Here is an 18,584-nt window from a genome sequence, read left to right as displayed (position 1 = left end):
AACTCCTCTGAGCCTCCTACACAATCCTGAGACCCTGCAGCTGGCACTGCTAGGTTTCCATCATTAGGGATCCAACTGAGACCAAAAGGCAAAGGCACTGCAGGTGCCTGCAGGTATCAAGTCACCTTCCTTTAAGTCCCCAATTTCCAGACTTTTGGGAATAAGGTCATCTTAAGGCCACCTCTCTAATCCTCTGCCCTGCTGGAACTGAGTGGTTGCCTACCTCCTGCTCACATACCTTCACTCACAGGGAGCTCATCACCTCCGTTCTGGGCTTTTTCTATCTTGGTAAATCTCTGAGCCTTTGGGTCACCATCCTACCCACAATCCAATACCTCACCCTTCAGAGATTTCGTGGCAGAGCAGGTCTTTTTAGGCAGACAGCTCCAGTTTCTTCTATGACCAGGTTCCCAGGGTCTAACCTGCCCAGACCACTCTTTTCTCCCCTGTCTCCACCCTTCCCAAAGGAAAGCAGGGTCTCCACATATGATCTGACCAGTACTTCCACTCTTCTAGAGTACCCTAGCTTCCATGTTGTTAGGCTTTCCTAAGCCAGGGATGCAAGCTGGGGTCTCAGGCGGGACAGGGATCTCTTTCTGATCCAGTCACTGCCCAGAATCCTGGCCACACTGGGAAACTGCACTTAGTAGTTGGCAGGCACCAAGGTGGAAGAACAAGAGTAGTCAGCTACAAAGCCCACCAGGCACTATTGGGCTCCTGAGTGGATAGCGAGGGTCACACAAGCAGCATATGCGTTCACATTCACACCCCGGCACACACAGAGCAATCCCAGAGACAGTGGCATGAAGGCAAATCCAGAGAATACGAGTATCTCCCAGCCAGAAGAGAAGGGCAGTGTCCATGTACACCACCCATTCTTTCCCACCTGCTGCCACAGCCCTTCCCATGGGTCTCCTATTTCTGTGTACCTACTTCGAAGGACGAAAGGTTTGCTCTTATTCAGAGAAACTATTTCCATCTCTGCTTCTGAAAAAGCTCCTCTTTCTATCAAGCTGAAGCACTAGGCATGAAGCTTAAACCTGTGGTTGCCGTCATCAGAACTTCACAGAACATGATTATGACATCACTGAGTGAGCATCTTCTGAGATTTAAAGATGGCTGCTCTGTTTCCCTGCTCCTGGCCCCATAAATACACATATTACCCCAAGTCTCCATGTCTTCTTTAGGCCCAGTAGCCCTGATTCCTTCATCCCTTCCCCTTGAACTTCAGTTTGGAGGCTCCTCACAGCATAATTTTCTCCTCAGTGCTGCCCATGTGCAGCAGTATGCCTAAGTACAAGCTGTGGCTTTGCAGGTTCTTACCTCAGCAGAAACTCATAATTCAATTCCATGTACATGTATTGAATGCCTACTAATAAATAACAGGGGGTCAATGAAGTGTCATGCGGCAGGGGCTAGAAGGCAGGAGCAAGGCAGCGGCTTTGAGCCCTGGCTTCTTGGTGTGCCTTCTGCAACATCACCTCATGTCTCCCAGCTTCAGTGTACTCTGCCAAAGGTGATTCAAACCCTGATCAGGTAGGTCAGTTGGTTGGAGCATCATCCTGTACACTAAAAGGTTGTGGATTTGATTCCCAGTCAGGGATTGTGCAAGATACAACAGATCAGTCTCTCTCTCTCTCTCTCTCTCTCTCTCTCTCTCTCTCTCCCTCTTTCTCCCCCCACTCCCTCCCTCTCTCCCTCCCCTTTGTCTCTCTGTAAAATCAGTAAACATATCTTGAGGTGAAGATTTCTTAAAAATGGCAATTCAATTCACCTTACCCACCCCAGCTGTTGTCTCATCTTTTTGTGAGAGAGGGGAGGGTGTGAGTGAAGCTGGTCTGGGTGTCACCAGTAAAAGGCCACCTAGAGAATGGCTAAAGACAACTCTGGAAGGTGAAAAAAGTGACAGAAAGTCAGGGGTGCCTGGGAAAGTTCTAAACTCAAGGGCCCCAAGGCAGACTGCCTCCTCTGTAACAAAGCTTAGCGCGCCCAGTGGTGGCTTGGGTGTAGGTCCAACTGGCTGAGGCAATGAGGGTGCTCTGGACTTCTGCTTTGGTCCTCCCTAGAAAGTACCTTAACCACGCCAGTTACCTGTGAGGCCAAGCCCCAGACAAACCCCATCACACAGGGGTACCTCAAAGCAGAACCCTGTAAGCTTCTTGACTACCTGAAGATGTTAGGAAAACATTGAAAGTAAACAGGAAATAGGACAAAGAGTGACAAATGTAATTTAAAGAGGTTTTCTGTTCTTGCCAGTTCAGGCCCTTCAAAGATTAAAAGGAATCTTCATTCAACAGAAACGAAGTCCTAGCCCCCTATACCCACCCCCCATACACACACATCTACACTCACAACTACACCTACCCCTGCCGCAGGTCTTCTCCTGGGTGCCCAGGACTTAAAGGTGACATCCCTAAGGACTAACTCAGCCAGCCTCCTTAAAGATCAGTGAATATGCAGCCAGGTGAACATGGGGGTAAGTGTAGGGTCAGATTGTTGAATCATTTAAAATATGTTAAGGGTACTTGCTGTGAAGGTCTTACAATGAAGCAGGCCATTTCAGAGGGGGATGTAGGAGCCTTTGTAAATTCATATCTTCACAGATAAAAAATCTAGCTTCTAGGACTTCCTAGGCTCCTTGCCCCACCCTCTTCACCCAAGGTGACCTATTCAAGGCCTGAAGCCTCACATCTCCCCTCTCCCTCTGCTCTTGGGTGGGAATTACATTCTAACTTTACTTTTTTGCCATGGGGAGGAAAGTGTTTTTGAAGGGTAGGTAGGGTCTTGGGTGCAAATAGGTTTGTAGAATCGCACAGCTGGGAAGAGAGATTAGGTCGAGCAGGAGTCTCTGGCTGAGCCAGGGCTAGAAGTGTGGTCTCTTGACCCTTATTGTCACATTTGTCCTACCCTTTATAGTTCAGCTCCACCTTTGGTGCAAAAGCCATCAGCAAGCTGGCAGGTACAGCCAGTGCCATTGAGAAAACGGGGCTCCAGGTTCAGAAGAGACACACTCAAAAAAAGGCCCACAGGAAACCAGCCTCTGCTCAGCCTCTCCTGCCTGCATGGCCACAGGTGAGGCCAAGGAAACTTTGCATAGCAGCCCAGAACACAAAGGGCTACTTGAGCTATGGGACCCTCAGCCATGTGCCTGTCATGGCTGAGGAAGCCAGGGTCTTACCTTCCCAGCAGAATGCTGAGGCCAGCCTATGTCTCCTCCACCCAGGCGCACTGAATGAAGAGTGGGCTACTCCTGGTCTCCCTCCCATTCTGAAGATTCTAGCCCTGTAGGGGAATGGCAAGACCCACCCACCTGAAACAGGAGTCAACACCCAGGCCTCTGAGGCAGCACCAGTGCCACCAGGCCCACGGGCTGGCTGAGGCTTTCATAATGACTGACAGCCAGATGTGGGTGAGCAGCCAAAGGGCTTCCTAGGAGTTATTCCCCACCCTGCTGCCTGTGGGAACACAGTCCTGGCCAATACCAGCCCATCCAGGGTCTATTGGATGGGCCAATACCAGGGCCCACCAGGTAGGCCAGGACCTGTGAGGAAGAAGGAGATAAAATAAAGGTCCCTGTCCTCCCAGGCACCTGGTCCTGGGATCTCGCTTAGGGGAGAAAGGAGTAGAGAAATGAGGACACGCTGCAGTGGGGTCTCCTTTACTGTCTCCCCACCCATTGCAGTGACAGCCTTGCCCTGTCAGATCTTGAAGAAATAAATGAGATGGAAAAGGACAAGAAGCATATGATTTCACTCACATGTGGATATAAGACAAAACAAACAAACAGATGAACTCATAGACAACAGTATGATGGTTATCAGAAGGGAAGGGGGAGGGGGGAGGGTGGAAAGGATAAGGGGGGTCAAATATATGGTGACAGAGGGAGATTAGACTATGGGTGGTGAGCACATGATAGAATATACAGATGTTGTATTATAGAAGTGTACTCCTGAAACTTATATGTTACTAACCAGTGTTACCACGATAAATTTAATTTAAAAAAAAAGACTTCTTTGTGCTGCTGGGTTACCCGCTCTAGACCACCTCACCTGTGATCCCCTCCCTTCAGAAGGCAGTAGCAGGTTCTCATCGCCCCCTTCTCCACCCCACTCCTGGAGTTTCCAACCATCTGATAACCAGGCCCTTCTGTGCCTGCCCCTGGTGTCATGCCAAAGCCTCGCTCTGACTGAGCAACTAATGGGCTAGTGCCCCATCTTAAGGAAAAGGTACAAGCCGTCTCTCTTCACCTGAACTGAAGGGATTCCTGCAGTGGGGAGAAGGGGAGCTAAACATGGCCCCTTTTAAACATGGGATTGGAGTTGCTATTTTTAAAATGTTTCTCCCTCCCTGTTCCTTGGCCTCAGTTTCCCATACTGAAAGGGGAGACCAAGAGCAAGATGTCCCTGGGGTCCCTTAGGACATCAACATACTTAACTTTATCAGTGGGGCTTCACAAAAGGAATGATTCTCCTATCTTCATCCACTCACACTGCCCTAAAAAAACAAAGCTGACAGGTGGTCCTCTGCGCACTTCAGCAATACAGTAAAAGGTTCCTGTGGTCCCATACCCACATTCTTTTCTCCACCTGGTCTCCTTTGGGACACTTTTCACAGCCATCATTTGGGTTATTACTTGTTGAATATATGTCTCAAGTGGGCTTTTACCCAACTAGCACAGGTCTGGGACCCAGGAGACACTCAGAAATACTAGATGAATGAATAAAGGCCTAAGAAAGTAAAGGCATCCCTGTGTTATTGAAGGCTAGGTGTGGAGGGCACACCCTCTCAGAAACAGTCATCAGCCCTCTCTCAGATAGGGTGGGGATGATGAGAAAATTAGAAGACAAATGCCAACTCCACAAGGGACTTAATTCAGCCAAGTAGAGAGTGGCTATGGATCTATCTCACTCCTGGAGGAGAGCAAGGACACTCCCCTTTGGCTGCCTGGTGCCACAGGGAAGTGCTGGGAAACCAGAGGGAGGGTGGGTCCTTGTTCTTGATTTCTGAGCACTAGAGTCCAGTGGTGCATTTGTGGCACTAGCTAGGGCTTTGACTTGCAAAGAGAACACCAAAGTCTGAACAACTCTAAGTAGTATTTTATGTTGGGTGTGTGGGGAAAAATGAGAGCCACTGTGCCAGGGATGGAGTCCAAGCTCTGCCACTTACCAGGCAGGTGTGTGCCTTGAGCAAGAAACACTACCTCTCTGTACCTCAGCTTCTCCATTTGCAAAATGAGACCAGTAATAGTACCCACATCATAAGTTCTTGTGTGGGTCATATGAAGCCCTTAGAGCAATGCCTGACACAAAATTAGCACTCATAAAGGGTTCACAGTTCTAATGGTCACCTTTGATTTCATTCTTGATTCTTCAGACAGTGCAGAAGAACAACAGTTGAAGGGCAATACAAACACCGGTAGCAAAGCCTGAACTGTATTTGTCCACAACTGAGAAACAATTGCCTCTGTTGGGAGTTGTATTTTCTCTGGTGAATCACTTTCTCTGGGCTGTCTGGGACCTGAGCTAGAGAATCAAGACCAGCTGGACTGGTGCATCAGAAGGCATACACCCACTCCTACACTAGCCCTTCCTCAACCCATGTTCATTCCATAAATGCCTGGTGGAGTCTGGGTCTTGTGTATTGTATCTTATATGGGATTGAGGAGGAGAAGGGGACAACTGGGCCAGAATCCTCGAGAGGGGCACTGAGACCACGGTACTGTGGTTTCCAGTTGAACTGACAGCTCATCTGGAACATGGAGTGAGCACCATTTATCTTTCAATGACTTCACCTCCACAAGGTCCAGCCCAAGGTCTGACACAGACTGTTTGCTTCATGAAGTATTGAGCAAGTAACTGTGTTTCCAAGTCCAAACCAGCACAAGTATCATAGAAGTACTCACAGCCTAGGAGCACATGGAGCTTTACTTTCTGCTTTTCCTTAGCTGCCAGGGGCCTTGGCAAACCCCTGGACAAGTCCATGAGCCTCACTGGTCCTCAGTTTACCCTTCTGTACAGTCAAGGAGCTGCAGATACTAGATGACCTCCAGGGTCTTTCTCACACTAATATCCACTGGAGCACAAACCCCTCAGTGTTTCTCAGATGCCTGGAAGAGGGCACACTCCATATGCAAGTGATTGTTGAAGGAATGAATGGATTAAGAGACTCTGGTTCTATGGTCTTGCAGTGAAGTGGCAAATGTATGTTTGTATTTGTAAACACATCTCCTTTGGTAATCTTTTCAAATGATTCTGGACTTTTTAAATGTGATGTGACTCTCCCATTCAGCCTGCCTTAAGATAAGAAAAAGCTTAAAAAATGATTTCTCTAGATTATCACCTCAACTTTCCACTTACTTTTGGAGACATTTGTATCTGGCCTGTGCGATTCACTGGTTATCAAAGAAAAGGACAATCAGATAAAATGATAAAGGTGAGAAACTATAAACATAAATTACAAATGACCCAAGATAGATCAGAGAACAGGATGATAATGACAGTGATGATAATAATAATGATGATAATAATAATGCTACTTTGCATTTTGTTCCTTAACGATTCACAAGGTGCTTGCATAACTACTATCTACCCTGCACCTCACAAAGGTACTGTGAGATATTTATGCATATATTGGAAAAATTGAAGCCCAGAGAAATCAAGTGTTTTGCCCGAGGACACCAAGCCATCTGGACAGAATCAAGACTCCTGCCTTCCAGTCTTTTGATTAGGCCTTGCTGCCCTTTGTCTTCAGTGAGCAAACAAACAAGGAGAGGGTGGATCCACGGAGTGTATTTCCCGTGTCAATGACCATCCATGACTCTTCTGTCTGCTGAAAGCCACAGAGAGAAGTACGGCAAAGGTCAAAGGGCCTGAGGGCAATTGCTGAAGTCATCAGATGAGTGACCTTCCAGGATCTTACCCCAGTGTGTCCCAAAGCAAGCTCCCTAACCTCAGCCCCTCCCTTATATGCACCCCAGAGAGTGGCACCACAATCACTCTAGCATCCTGTCTGGTTCCCCCTCTCTCCCCATCTCCTATACCCACAAGGTCCCCTAGTCCTATCTATTAGGTTTCCTGAATATCTCCCAAATACTACTGTTTCTTCCCACCTCCCTCCCTCTACTGAGCCATGATCATCTCTCCCCTGAACAAAGTTTCCCTGCTTGGCCCTCTCAGATCATCTGCTCTCCACACCAACAACCCAAGGGGTCTTTTATAAATGTACATTTCTTTATTTTTTACTGCTCAGTTTAAAATCCTTTCATGACTCTCCATAAACTTGAAATGACACTACAGAAAGACCCTTTAAGATTCAATTCCAGCCAGGTTCCTGTGGTGCCATGAATACACTGCAGGACTGTAGTGCACAACCCCCCACACACCCAATTTCACACACAGAGATCCTGTGATCCATCCTAGCACTGCTTGTACTATTCCTAGGATCCAGAACAACTTGGGTGCTCCAGTTGTTTCTGTGCCTGCCTGGTTCCTCCACCAGACCTGGACAGCTCCAGGGTAAGAACTGCCTCCCATGACCTCTAGACAGCCCACTGCCCTGCAAAGGGTTTCCTCACAACTAGGATCTCAGAATAAAACGTGAACACAATCAAATTGGATTAACAGTGTTGAGAGATGAAGGCCAGCATCATTTAGTAATAAAAGCAGCAACATAAAATCTATTTTTTTAGATTTTATTATTTATTTTTAAAGAGGAGAAGGGAGGGGAAAAGAGAGGGAGAGAAATACCAATGTGTTGTTGTCTATTGTGCAACCACCAACCGGGGCCCGGCCTGCAACCCAGACAGTGCCCTGAATGGGAATCAAACCAGTGACCCCTTAGTTCACAGGCCGGTGCTCAGTCCACTGAGCCACACCAGCCAGAGCTAAAATCTATTTTTTTTAAATGGCGAGGAGCCCTGAATGGTGTGGCTCAGTGGTTTGCGCATTGTCCCACAAACCAAAAGGTCACCAATTCAATTCACCTTCAGGGCATATGCCTGGGTTGCACATCGGTGTTTCTCCTTGTTCTAGAAATAAAAAAAGAAAATATTTTTAAATACTTTATTTTATTTTAATTTATTTTTAAAATATATTTTTTAAATTTTTATTTATTTATTTTTAGAGGGGAAGGGAAGGAGAGAGGGAGAGAAATATCAATGTATGGTTGCCTCTCGTGTGTCCCCTGCTCACATGTGTCCTGACTGGGAATTGAACCATGATCCTCTGGTTCACAGGCCCGCGCTCAATCCACTGAGCTACACCAGCCAGGGTAAAATATATTTTTTAAAGGGTGAGGTGAGAGAAAGATCCACAGTGGCCTTGCTGCTGCTGCTGCTGCTGCTGCTGTGCTGCTGCTGCTGCTGTGCTGCTGCTGCTGCTGTGCTGCTGCTGCTGCTGTGCTGCTGCTGCTATTGTAGCAGCCTCTGGGAAACTCTCCCTGCTAGCTAGCTTCCTGCCTTTAATCTTAAGAGCTGGGTCATGATAATGATGATGATCAGCTGGAGATCACACAGAAATCCAGCTTCTGGAACAATGGATTGATTGGGAGGTCTAGAGAGAACAGAGTATCAAATTATGCTATGTGTCACCCTCTCTCTTCTAAATCTTGCCATGATTTTGCTTGTTATTATGTGATGATCTTAGCATATGTTGCTAGTTAAATATTTGTGATGGGTCTCCACATCCCCTCTTAGCATGCCAAGTATTAACACTGTATAAATCATAGAATTTTACAGGTAAAAGGACAATTGGCATTTAGTGTGAACTTTTCTAGATGGGGAACTGAGTCCCAGAGAGGACCTCAAGGTTACACAGATATATTAGTAGCAGAGCTGAGTATGGAAACAAAGGACTCTGCCTCACTACCCTGAGTTCTGCCCACTGCATCACACTGCCTCCTCCCACCAAAGTGGGGACTGGAAAACTTTCCAATGCTTTAGAAATGGAAGTGGATATGTTTCTAGAGCACCAAAGGAAAAGGAGGCACATAACTAGCTGAGAAAGGAAATGAATGTAAAAGGCAAGGTGGTTAATTTAAGGGTAAGAAGAATGTCTGGCCTCCCACCACCCTACCTCTATGATGGCACCATTCCTGTTATCTTATGTATGTGAACTGGCCTTTTCAATATACCATGCCACACCCCCATCAAGTGGGTGGAATTGGGTAGAGACAGACTCCTCAGGCTCTGCTGATGGGGCCTTGCTTTCCCTAAGTTTCTTGATCAACTGATGGCCAGATGAATACCCCACCAACCAACGTCCCCCTCCAGAAACTCAGAATACTGCAAGAGCTTCACAGAATGAGACTTTGAGCAGGACAGAATATAAGTCGATCCTGGCAAAGATACATTCTTGAAAGAACGCATCTTAGCAGGGATATGTCCTCATGAGTACACAGTCATATTTTGAGACCCCTGAGTACAAAATTATACTGAATGCGTGTGGTGGGTGCAGAGGTCAAGAGCATGAGCTTTGGAGTCAGGATTACCTGTCAAGCCTGAATTCTCATGTTTCCTATCTTAGTCGCTTGAGTTGGTTGCTAAATTTCTCCATGCTTTAGTTTCCTCATAGGTAAAATGGGCCTGATAATACCCAAGTCAAAGGGTAGTTCTGAAGATTGGAAGGGATAAAGTGTGGAGGGCACTTAGCCTGTGTCTGGACATATAGAAAGTACTCAATAATGTGATTGTCCTGCAAAGGATGAATTTTGGGGTATCTTTTTTAGTATTTCATTATACTTTTGAATACTAAGCAAGAATTACTTTCATGACCAGAAAAATAGAATGTAAGTGGGGTTTGGGGCAGGAAACGATCCTTGCAACAAAATATTTTTTAAACACCACCTCTGTTACTGCAGAAGTTACTGCTGCGAGGTCCTGCAAATATTTTCCTCATTGACAGAGAGCAGACAGGTGCTTCCAGATCACAGAGCAAAGGAAATCGCCCAAACTAGAAGATGGGTGCCAGAACTGTAGTCCTAACTTGTGCCCTGGAGTCAACATTGGTGCTTCTCTTTACATTGTCTGGGGGCTATACATGGCACACAGTATCTTCTGGGCAGCAAGGTCAACCAAAGCAAAAACAACTTATAATTCCCATTAGACTTTCATAGAAAGAAAAACATCACAGATCAGAGCAGGGGGCTCACAAACCTACACTATTTCATGATGAAGGAATGAAGTTTAGATTCTGTATTCCTGTTGAATAAAAAAACAATGCTGTACTTTTGGATAATTTAAGGCATGGGAATGTAGAGAGATAGATAACAAGATGAAAATTGGTGCAGCAACGGGTGGAGGTGGGGTGCAGAATCTTATTGTTGAAAAGACCTATGGTAGGCTGCAAAATGCTCCCAATAGATGTCCACATCCTAATCATCAGAATGTTTGAGTGTTAATTTGTATGGGAAAAAAAGTTGATGCAGATGCAGATGTGATAAAGTTTAGGGTTTTAAGATGGGAAGATTATTCTGGATCATCTGAATGGGTCTTAATGCAATCACATGTACCAATAAGAGAGAGAGGCAGAGGGAGATTAGACATACATAGGGGAAGAGTTATGAAGACAGAGCAGACAGAGATTTGAAGATGTAAGTCTTGAAGATTGGAGTGATTTGGCCACAAGCCAAGGAACAACAGCAGCAGCCAGAGGCTAGAAGAGACAAGGAATGAATTTCCCCTAGAGCACCTTGATTTTAGCTCAGTGATATTGATTTGGGACTTCTGGCCTTCAGTACCAGAACAGAATAAAAACAGAATAAATTTATGTTGTTGTAAGCTCTCAATTTATGGTAATTTGTCATGGCAGACCCAAGAAACTAGTACGGGACTCTTAGAGTTCATTTAATTGGATGGTTTCCACACACTTTTTAGCAGCAAAATCAACGACTCTTCTTTTTATATTTTATTGATGTTTTTTAGAGAGAGAGAAAGTGTGGAGAGAGAGATAGAGACAGAGAGCAATCAGTTTGTTGTTTCACTTATTCATGCATTTATTGGTTGATTCTTGTGTGTGAACTGACCAGTGGTTGAACATGCTACCTTTGCGTATGGGGAAGATGCTCTAACCAATACCCAGCCAGGGCAAAATCAATTACTTTTCAAGTGAAAATTCATGTGCTGCAGTCTATCATGACAGCAGATGAAAGTAGAGGGGCAATTGTTGAAAGAGGGGTTAGGATCCCTATCTGCTAGTTCTCTTCCTATCTCTATGGTGGCTCCTGACATACCTCCAAGAACATTCCATGAGTAGAGTATGAAAACATGCATCTAGTTCCAACCATATCATTGTACAGATGGATACACTGAAGTTTTGTGGTACCATGGGATTGGTTAAGGGCCTCTCTTGGCTGGTGAGCAGGGAATATTTGTGAGGAAGAAACAAGACAAGCTACCTTTGCCTGTTTTCTCATCTTCCCTTTTCTGTTGGACTAAATTCTTGTTTCACAAGCAAACAACGAAGAATGCATTGGAATCTCTGATGAATTTTGTGCTTAGAACCAATTTCTGCTTTGAATAAGCTCTGCAAATTGTGTTAAAGGAGGCAAGGCTCAAATGAAACATTTGTTCACAAAGAGCACAGACATTGAGCAGGCTGTTACAGCATTTTAGGAGATGAAAAACCACTGCTTGATTCCTCCTCACCTGTGTTTGGAAATGTAGTCTCCCAGGTGTGCCTATAACAGTAGGAGTAAGGAGGTAAAGAGGAATAAATTGCAAAATTAAGCAGCTATTAGTGTACCCAGAAATATGAATCCTTAAGTAGATCAAAGAGAGCCCGAATGAGAACATAGCTGAATGCAACAATCAGATTTTTTTTGTTGCTGTTGTTAGATTAAGTAATATTGAAGGCAAGTCTACTAAAAAGGCTTTGTGGGGAATATAGAGAAAGTTACACTAAAATGTTACTCTCCTTTTCCCTCTTGCCTTGGTATTAACAGACAAAACATTAAAAATTAAGTTTTTTTTTCCTACCCAAGCATAAGCAAGAAGAATGGTATTTTTGAAGGGAAATTTACCAGAGACAAGGAGGAACCCAATGGGAAAGAAGTAAACAAGATCCAACTCCCTTTCCCAGAGTTTAAAATAACTGACTATTTACCAAAGTGATTTGGAATTCACACTGATTTATATAACTCTTTCCAGGGCAGGACCGCTGGCCTTGTTGTATTTTGCCCTTCTGCTACTTGATCAGTAGCATTGGGAGAAGTATTGTATCTGGAAAAAGGGAGACAGGGTGTGTCCCAAGAATTAACAAAACCATGGGAGGTCTAAAGCAAGACCAATAGGTGAGCCAACATCAGCTGCCTGCTGAAGGCTGCTAGGAGGGGGCACTCAGTACAGCAGATGGAAAACAACTGTCAGGTGACAGCAAATGACATCCATGTGGCTTTCTTTGTTCCCTGGCGTTGCTAGAGAAAGTATCCTTCCCGCACTCTGGAGGCCACATGGTTTCTCCCGTTCCTACTTCCCAGGGGGAAGAGAAAAATGGAAAGAGAAAGATGAAGCTCACTGGCTGCCACCCTTTATCACTGCAGCTAACTGAACAGTGTGTCTTTGTGCCAAATATGCTAGGCACTTCCAGTGTAATATAGCCTTCACTGGAAACAACCCATCTGGGACTTTTTCTTTTTTATTTTACTTTTATTTTGGACCTTAAGTAATGACACACCTCAATTCATGGCATTACCATCATTGGTGTGTGAGATCCATCTCTGGCTGGATCAATCCATTCATCCATCCATCTTGTCCTCATGATTACTGTTTTCCACTCCAATTACCCTCCCTTCAGTAGCAAACACTTCAGTGTGTGATCTGGCAAATATGTAGGGTGTGTATATATGTTTCCAGTAAACACAAGTGGTATTGTCCTGGAGAACTTGTTTAGTTTCTCCCTGGATGCTTTTCCATGCAGCCATATGTGTGTTACCTTTTCATGCTGCTGTCTATTCCTAAATTGGTTGTTTGTAACCATTCAGTTACTTTCCCTTTTCCCCAGTGGTGGACACCTGGGTTGCCTCTGATCCTCTGTTAGCATTAGCAATGCATGATGAACTCCTTGTGTGGGTCCCCGTAACAGGTGGAATGTTGGCCCAAAGATATCTGGTCCTAATGCCTGGGACCCATACATGTTACCTTGTATGTGAAAAGAGACTTTGCAGATGTAATTAAAGATCTTGAGATGGAGAGATTATCCCGGATATCAGGGTGGGCCTGAACTGCAATCATGTGTTGTATGAGTTTCCTGGAGCTGCTGTAACAAAGTACCACAAGCTGGGTGTCTTAAAACAAAAATTAACTCTTTCATGGTTCATGGTTCTGGAGGCCAGAAGTCTGAAATCAAGCTGTCAGCAGGGCACACTCCCTCCCAAGTCTCTAGTAGAGAACACTTCTTGCCTCTTCCAGCTTCTGGTGTCCCCAGCATTCCTTAGCTGTGGCAGCATCACTCTAAGCTGTGTCTGTATCTTCACATCACCTTCTCCCCTGTGTGTCCATGTATCCACTCCCCCTTTTATAAGGTCATCAGTCATTGGATCAAGGGTCCCTCCTAAGCCACTATGACTGTATTTCCTAATAAGGTCACTTCTGAGTTTCTGGGGGAACATAAATTTTGCAGAAACACTATTCAATCAGTACATATATATTCTTATAAAGGGGAGGCAAGGGAGATTTCACACATTGCCTTCGTGTATACGAAAGGCGATATGAAGATGGAACAGAGAAAGAAGTGGAGATGCAGGCCTTAAAGGATGGAGTGATATAGCCACAAGCCAAGGAACACTTGGAGCCCTCAGCAATGGGAAGAGGTAAAGAAAGAGCCTCTCCTAGAGCCTTTGGGGAATGTGGGCCTTGCTAACAGCCTGATTCAGCTCAAGGATACTAATTTTGGACTTTTGGCTTCCAGAAGTACTAGAGAATAAATTTCTGTTGTTTTAAACCACCAAATTCATGGTAATAAAACAGCCACAGGAAACTAGTATCCCCTTTGTGGGCATGCAGAGGTTGTTAGGTCAGTGTGGACAGGTACACTTGATCTGCCTAGATTTTGTCAGGTGGCTTTCCAAAGCAGCTGTATCAGTCTAGCTTGACTCCCACCAATACACACAATAGTTCCCCTTTCTCTTTATCCTAGCCAACACTTGGCATCATATAGCTGTTTTTGCCAATCTGACATGTGTGTATTCTGTCTCATTGTTTTAATTTGCATTTCTCTGATTACTAATGAAGTTGAGCATCTCTTCACATACTCACTTGTTAGCCTTTTGGATTTCTCCTTCTGGGAATTGCCTATTCATATGCTTTGTTCATTTTCCTGTTGGGTCTTTTTCTTATTGGTTTGCAGAATTTTCTTGTATATTTTCTCCATTAATCTCTTGTCAGTTTAAACAGCAAATATCTCCTCCCCATCTGTCATCTGTCTGTTAACTATCTGTGATGTCTTTCATGGAAATAAATCCTTACTTTTGCTATAATCAAATCTATCTTTTAAAAGCAAGGCTGCCAACAGGGGGGTGGACTGATCAGGGATTGTTGTCACATATCAACGCACAGTAGAATCACCCAGAGGGTTTGTTCAAAGCCAGATTCTTGGCACCACCCCCAGAATTTCTAAGTCAGAGTGTGGAGGGGGCAGATATTTGCATTTCTGTTAAGGTCCTAGGTGAGTTTGACACTGCTGGCCCAACGATTGTACAGGGAAGGCCAGTTTGTGGATTCAGGCACCACACTACCTTGCAATTGGCCAACCAACAATAGAAAGCCTGAATAGGATGGTACAGCAGCTTAAAATTGGCTCACTGCCAGTGGTCAAAGGAACCCCAGGAGCCATCAGAGCAAAGTATTTCCCAGATGAGTGAAATGAAACCCAAAGAAGGTAAGTGGCTTTAACCATAATCACACTAGTGGCCAAGTCCAGACTGCCTGTTCACAGTTCTTTTTATTTCTTCACATACACATATTCAAAAGGACTATTCTAGAACATATACATGTCCCTCCACAGCATGGGGATATGCTTAAAAATGGCCAAGGGGATTGATTCATGGCAGCTACCCTGTAGTGTTTCCCACCAGCATCACCATCATCAACGGTGGTCCAGCATGTAGAAGCCAGGAAGTTTCTAGAAAGCATTCATGTGACACAGCAGTCTTGTAGTCACCCATCCCTTACTTTTTCGGCCACTCCACAGCAACACCAAGTGTATGTAGAGGGGACTGGGGTGGTGGGTAGGGAGGTGTATACAGCACTCTATCTGGAAGTTCCACTCTCTATTCACCTCCCCCACACCACAGGTGACACCAAACTTCCAGAGCCTAAAACAGGCAGCTTCTCTCTGCCTCTATCTCCTCTTCCACCACATTCTTCCCTCCACTCTCCCTCTAAGAGAGGCTGAAGACTCAGGCCCAGCCTTCTCTCCACCTGGGAAAGGATGAGAGTACAGAGGGGAAAGGGTAGGAAAGGAAAGGCAAATGGAGAAGTTGAGAGGAGAAGGAAGGTTGAAGGAGAGGATTGGAGGGAGGAGAAGGAGGTAGAGGTAGGGAGATAGGGAAATAGGAGGTTAAGGAAGGAAATAGAAGGGAAGAGAGGGGAACAGAGGTAGGAGAAGAACCAAGAGGGAAGAAAAAAAGGAGAGAGAAAAATGAGGAGGGACGGGTGAGGAAAAGAAGGGGAAGAGGATGGAGGAGTAGGCAAAAGGAAATAGCTTTGATGACAGAATGGTCAGGGGTCCCTTATGCCAGTGGGACTACCCCAGAGTGCCAGTTTGATGTGGGAGAAGGGTCTTGGTGTCCCACTCACAGCCAGCACAAGAGGGTGGCTCAGCCTTATCTATGAATAGATAGGAAAGTCTTTGGAAATGGTGACATGCTTCTAGAAAAGAAGCAGCACAGCAGGATGGTCCTAACACACTTTCTATTCCTTACTTCACCCCCCCCCGCCCACCTCCCCATCCTTGCTCCCCACCCTACTTTGCATTCTCTGCCTTACTCTCAGTTTTGGAAGTCCATCCTTCCCAGGGCCCAGCAAAAAGTCAACCAACCTGGTTGACAAGATTGGCAGGACATTCAGAGATCCTTGTGCCTTGAGATTCTCCTACCATACCAATCCAGTCTTCCACCACTAACTATGCACTGGGCATCAGCCTGCAGTAGGCCCTGCTGAGTGAGGTCAGGCATAGACTCTACCAGCTCGGCTTAGGACTTGGTGCTCATCCTGGCCAAAGGGCCCTTGTGGAACTTTACCCTCACTTCAGCCCTTAAATCAAAAGGTGGGGAGCAGACTGGGGAAAAGAGGACAGGAGGACATGGCCCTAACAACCCTTAAACTACTTGTCCCACCAGCCTCTTGTTGCTTCCCTGGCTGCTCATAGCCCCAGCAGCTGCTACCAACCAGCTGCCCTTGAACCCTGCCGGCCCCCTTGAACCTCACAAGTCTCATGCAAATAAACTCCTGTGAACCTGTGAGGAGGGTTCTCTGTCTCTGTCTTCGTCTCTCTCTCTCTCTTGCCCTCCCTCCCCCAAACCCCTCTCTCACCTTTTCATTCATGCAAGCACATTTATTAGATCCCCATCATTTGCCAGGTACTGAGCTGGGCACTGGAACTTTCTCCCCCTTGGAAAGAGGGACTTGTCATTTCAATGGTGGGGGTGGTTCCAGCACTGCCCAAGCTTTGCTGAGTTTCCCAAATTGCATCTTCTCTGGCTCCCCTAGAGCTGCTTCAGCCAGATTTCCTGATGGCTGGCTCCAGACAGTTCCTCTTCCAATAAACTTTCAGGCCAGCAGGGCCTCTGGGCCCTCAGCACATGCTCCGAATCCCCAGCAATAATAGAGGGTGCTGTCAGCATGGGAACCAACTCAAATTATATCATGCAGGTCCTAGAGCCTTGACCAAAGCCCTCCCTCAAACCTCATTTCCACCTCCTCCCATTACCCCCATGAACACCCCCTCCCAGGCCAGCGACCATGTCTCCACTTTCTCAATCTCCTACCATACTTCTAGCTCCTGCCCCTGCCCTGGTCTCTAATAAACCCCTTAACCAGTTCTCCACAGCATTATAGCACTATTACGACCCTGCTAGCATGGCTACTGGCTGTCTTGAAACCTAGCCTCTCAGGCTTTCAGAACAGTGTGCTGCTATGGTTTTCCCCCTGTCTTCCCTGCTGCTCCTCCTAGTCCCATTCAGATTCCTTCTCCTTAACCTGAACTGTTACAAATGCACATCCAAATAACACGAGCAGGCAAGGATATGGAGAAATCAGACCTCTCATTCACTGCTGGTGGAAATGTAAAATGGTCCTGTCACTGCTGAAAAGTCTGGTGGTTCCCCAGCAAATTAAACATGGAGTTACCATATGACCCAGCAATTCCACTCCCAGGTGTAGACCCAAAGACCACCAGTAACAGTGTAAGAAGTGCAAATGTTCAAGTCCCACCTCAGACCTACTGATTCAGAAACTCTAGGCTGGGTCCCAGGATCTGTGTTGTAAGAATCCCTCTGGGGATTGCTGATGTGCCCTCAAGTTTGCTAACCATGGAGCTTGCTTATTTGCATGTCTGCCTCTCCCTCCAAGGAGCAAGCAGAGACTGTTGCTACATGGTCACCCTGATCAGGGGATATACCTGTCCTCAGTGCACCCACAGAGCACTTCTGTCTCATCAACCTTGGGCCACACTGTCGTCCTTTACTCATGTCTTCCCACCAGATTGTGAATACTGCCAGGGTAGGGGCTATGGTTTCTTGTTTATGTTCTTGACATCTGGGTTCTTAGTATGTGCTCAATCAATACTTAAGAATATCTGACAGACTAATTGACTGAATGACTGAATGAAGGATGTGTTCTTGTACTGCTTGAGAAACACATGGTCCCCGTATTTCCTCTCACCTGGCCGTGAGGTCTAGATGCTGAGTCAAAGGAATGTGTATTTTTGAAAAGCATCCAGGTGTCCCCCCAAAATTGAAAAGAACTCTATCTTGTCCCCCTGTCAACTTAAGAACCAACCTTCCTATTTCATGCCTATGTGAAAACCACACTCTTCACCCAGACATGTGGATCCACTGGCTTCCTCAGTTCACAAGGACACAAAGGTCGTCTGGTAAAGACTGCCACAAATGACTGGAATACGTGATAATGAAGGTGTATGGCAGTGTGCGTGTGAGGGCTTACACGGGATGTGTGTGTGGTTGTGAGCATGTATGAAGAAATGTGTGTGTGTGTGAAAGCATATGTATGAGAATGAGAGAGTCTATGTAAGTGTGTGTGGTTGTGTGAGTGTGTGGAAAAGAAAATATGGCTGTGTGGGGGTATGTAGGTGTGTGCAAATGTGGGATGTATGTGTATGAGAGTATATGAATGTATGTGGGTTTATATGGGCAGACCTGCACGTGAGCGTGTATGTGTGAGCACATGTGTGTATGCAAGGACACATGTGTAAGTGTGAGAGTTTGTTGGTGTGCAAGTGTGTATATATGTGAGTAAGGGTATGAGTGAGGTAGGTCACTACTGGGAGAGAAGGATGCATAATAGCAGCAGGTGGCCAGTCTCTGCTACACAGTAGTGAGTATGACTTTCAACCACATGCAAAGTATGCCTG

The sequence above is a fragment of the Sturnira hondurensis genome, unplaced genomic scaffold (assembly GCF_014824575.4).
Source record: "Sturnira hondurensis isolate 20B ecotype Veracruz unplaced genomic scaffold, ASM1482457v3 Scaffold0011291, whole genome shotgun sequence".
Classification (NCBI taxonomy): domain Eukaryota; kingdom Metazoa; phylum Chordata; class Mammalia; order Chiroptera; family Phyllostomidae; genus Sturnira; species Sturnira hondurensis.
The sequence above is the reverse complement of the archived record's forward strand: the minus strand, read 5'-3'. Positions refer to the sequence as shown.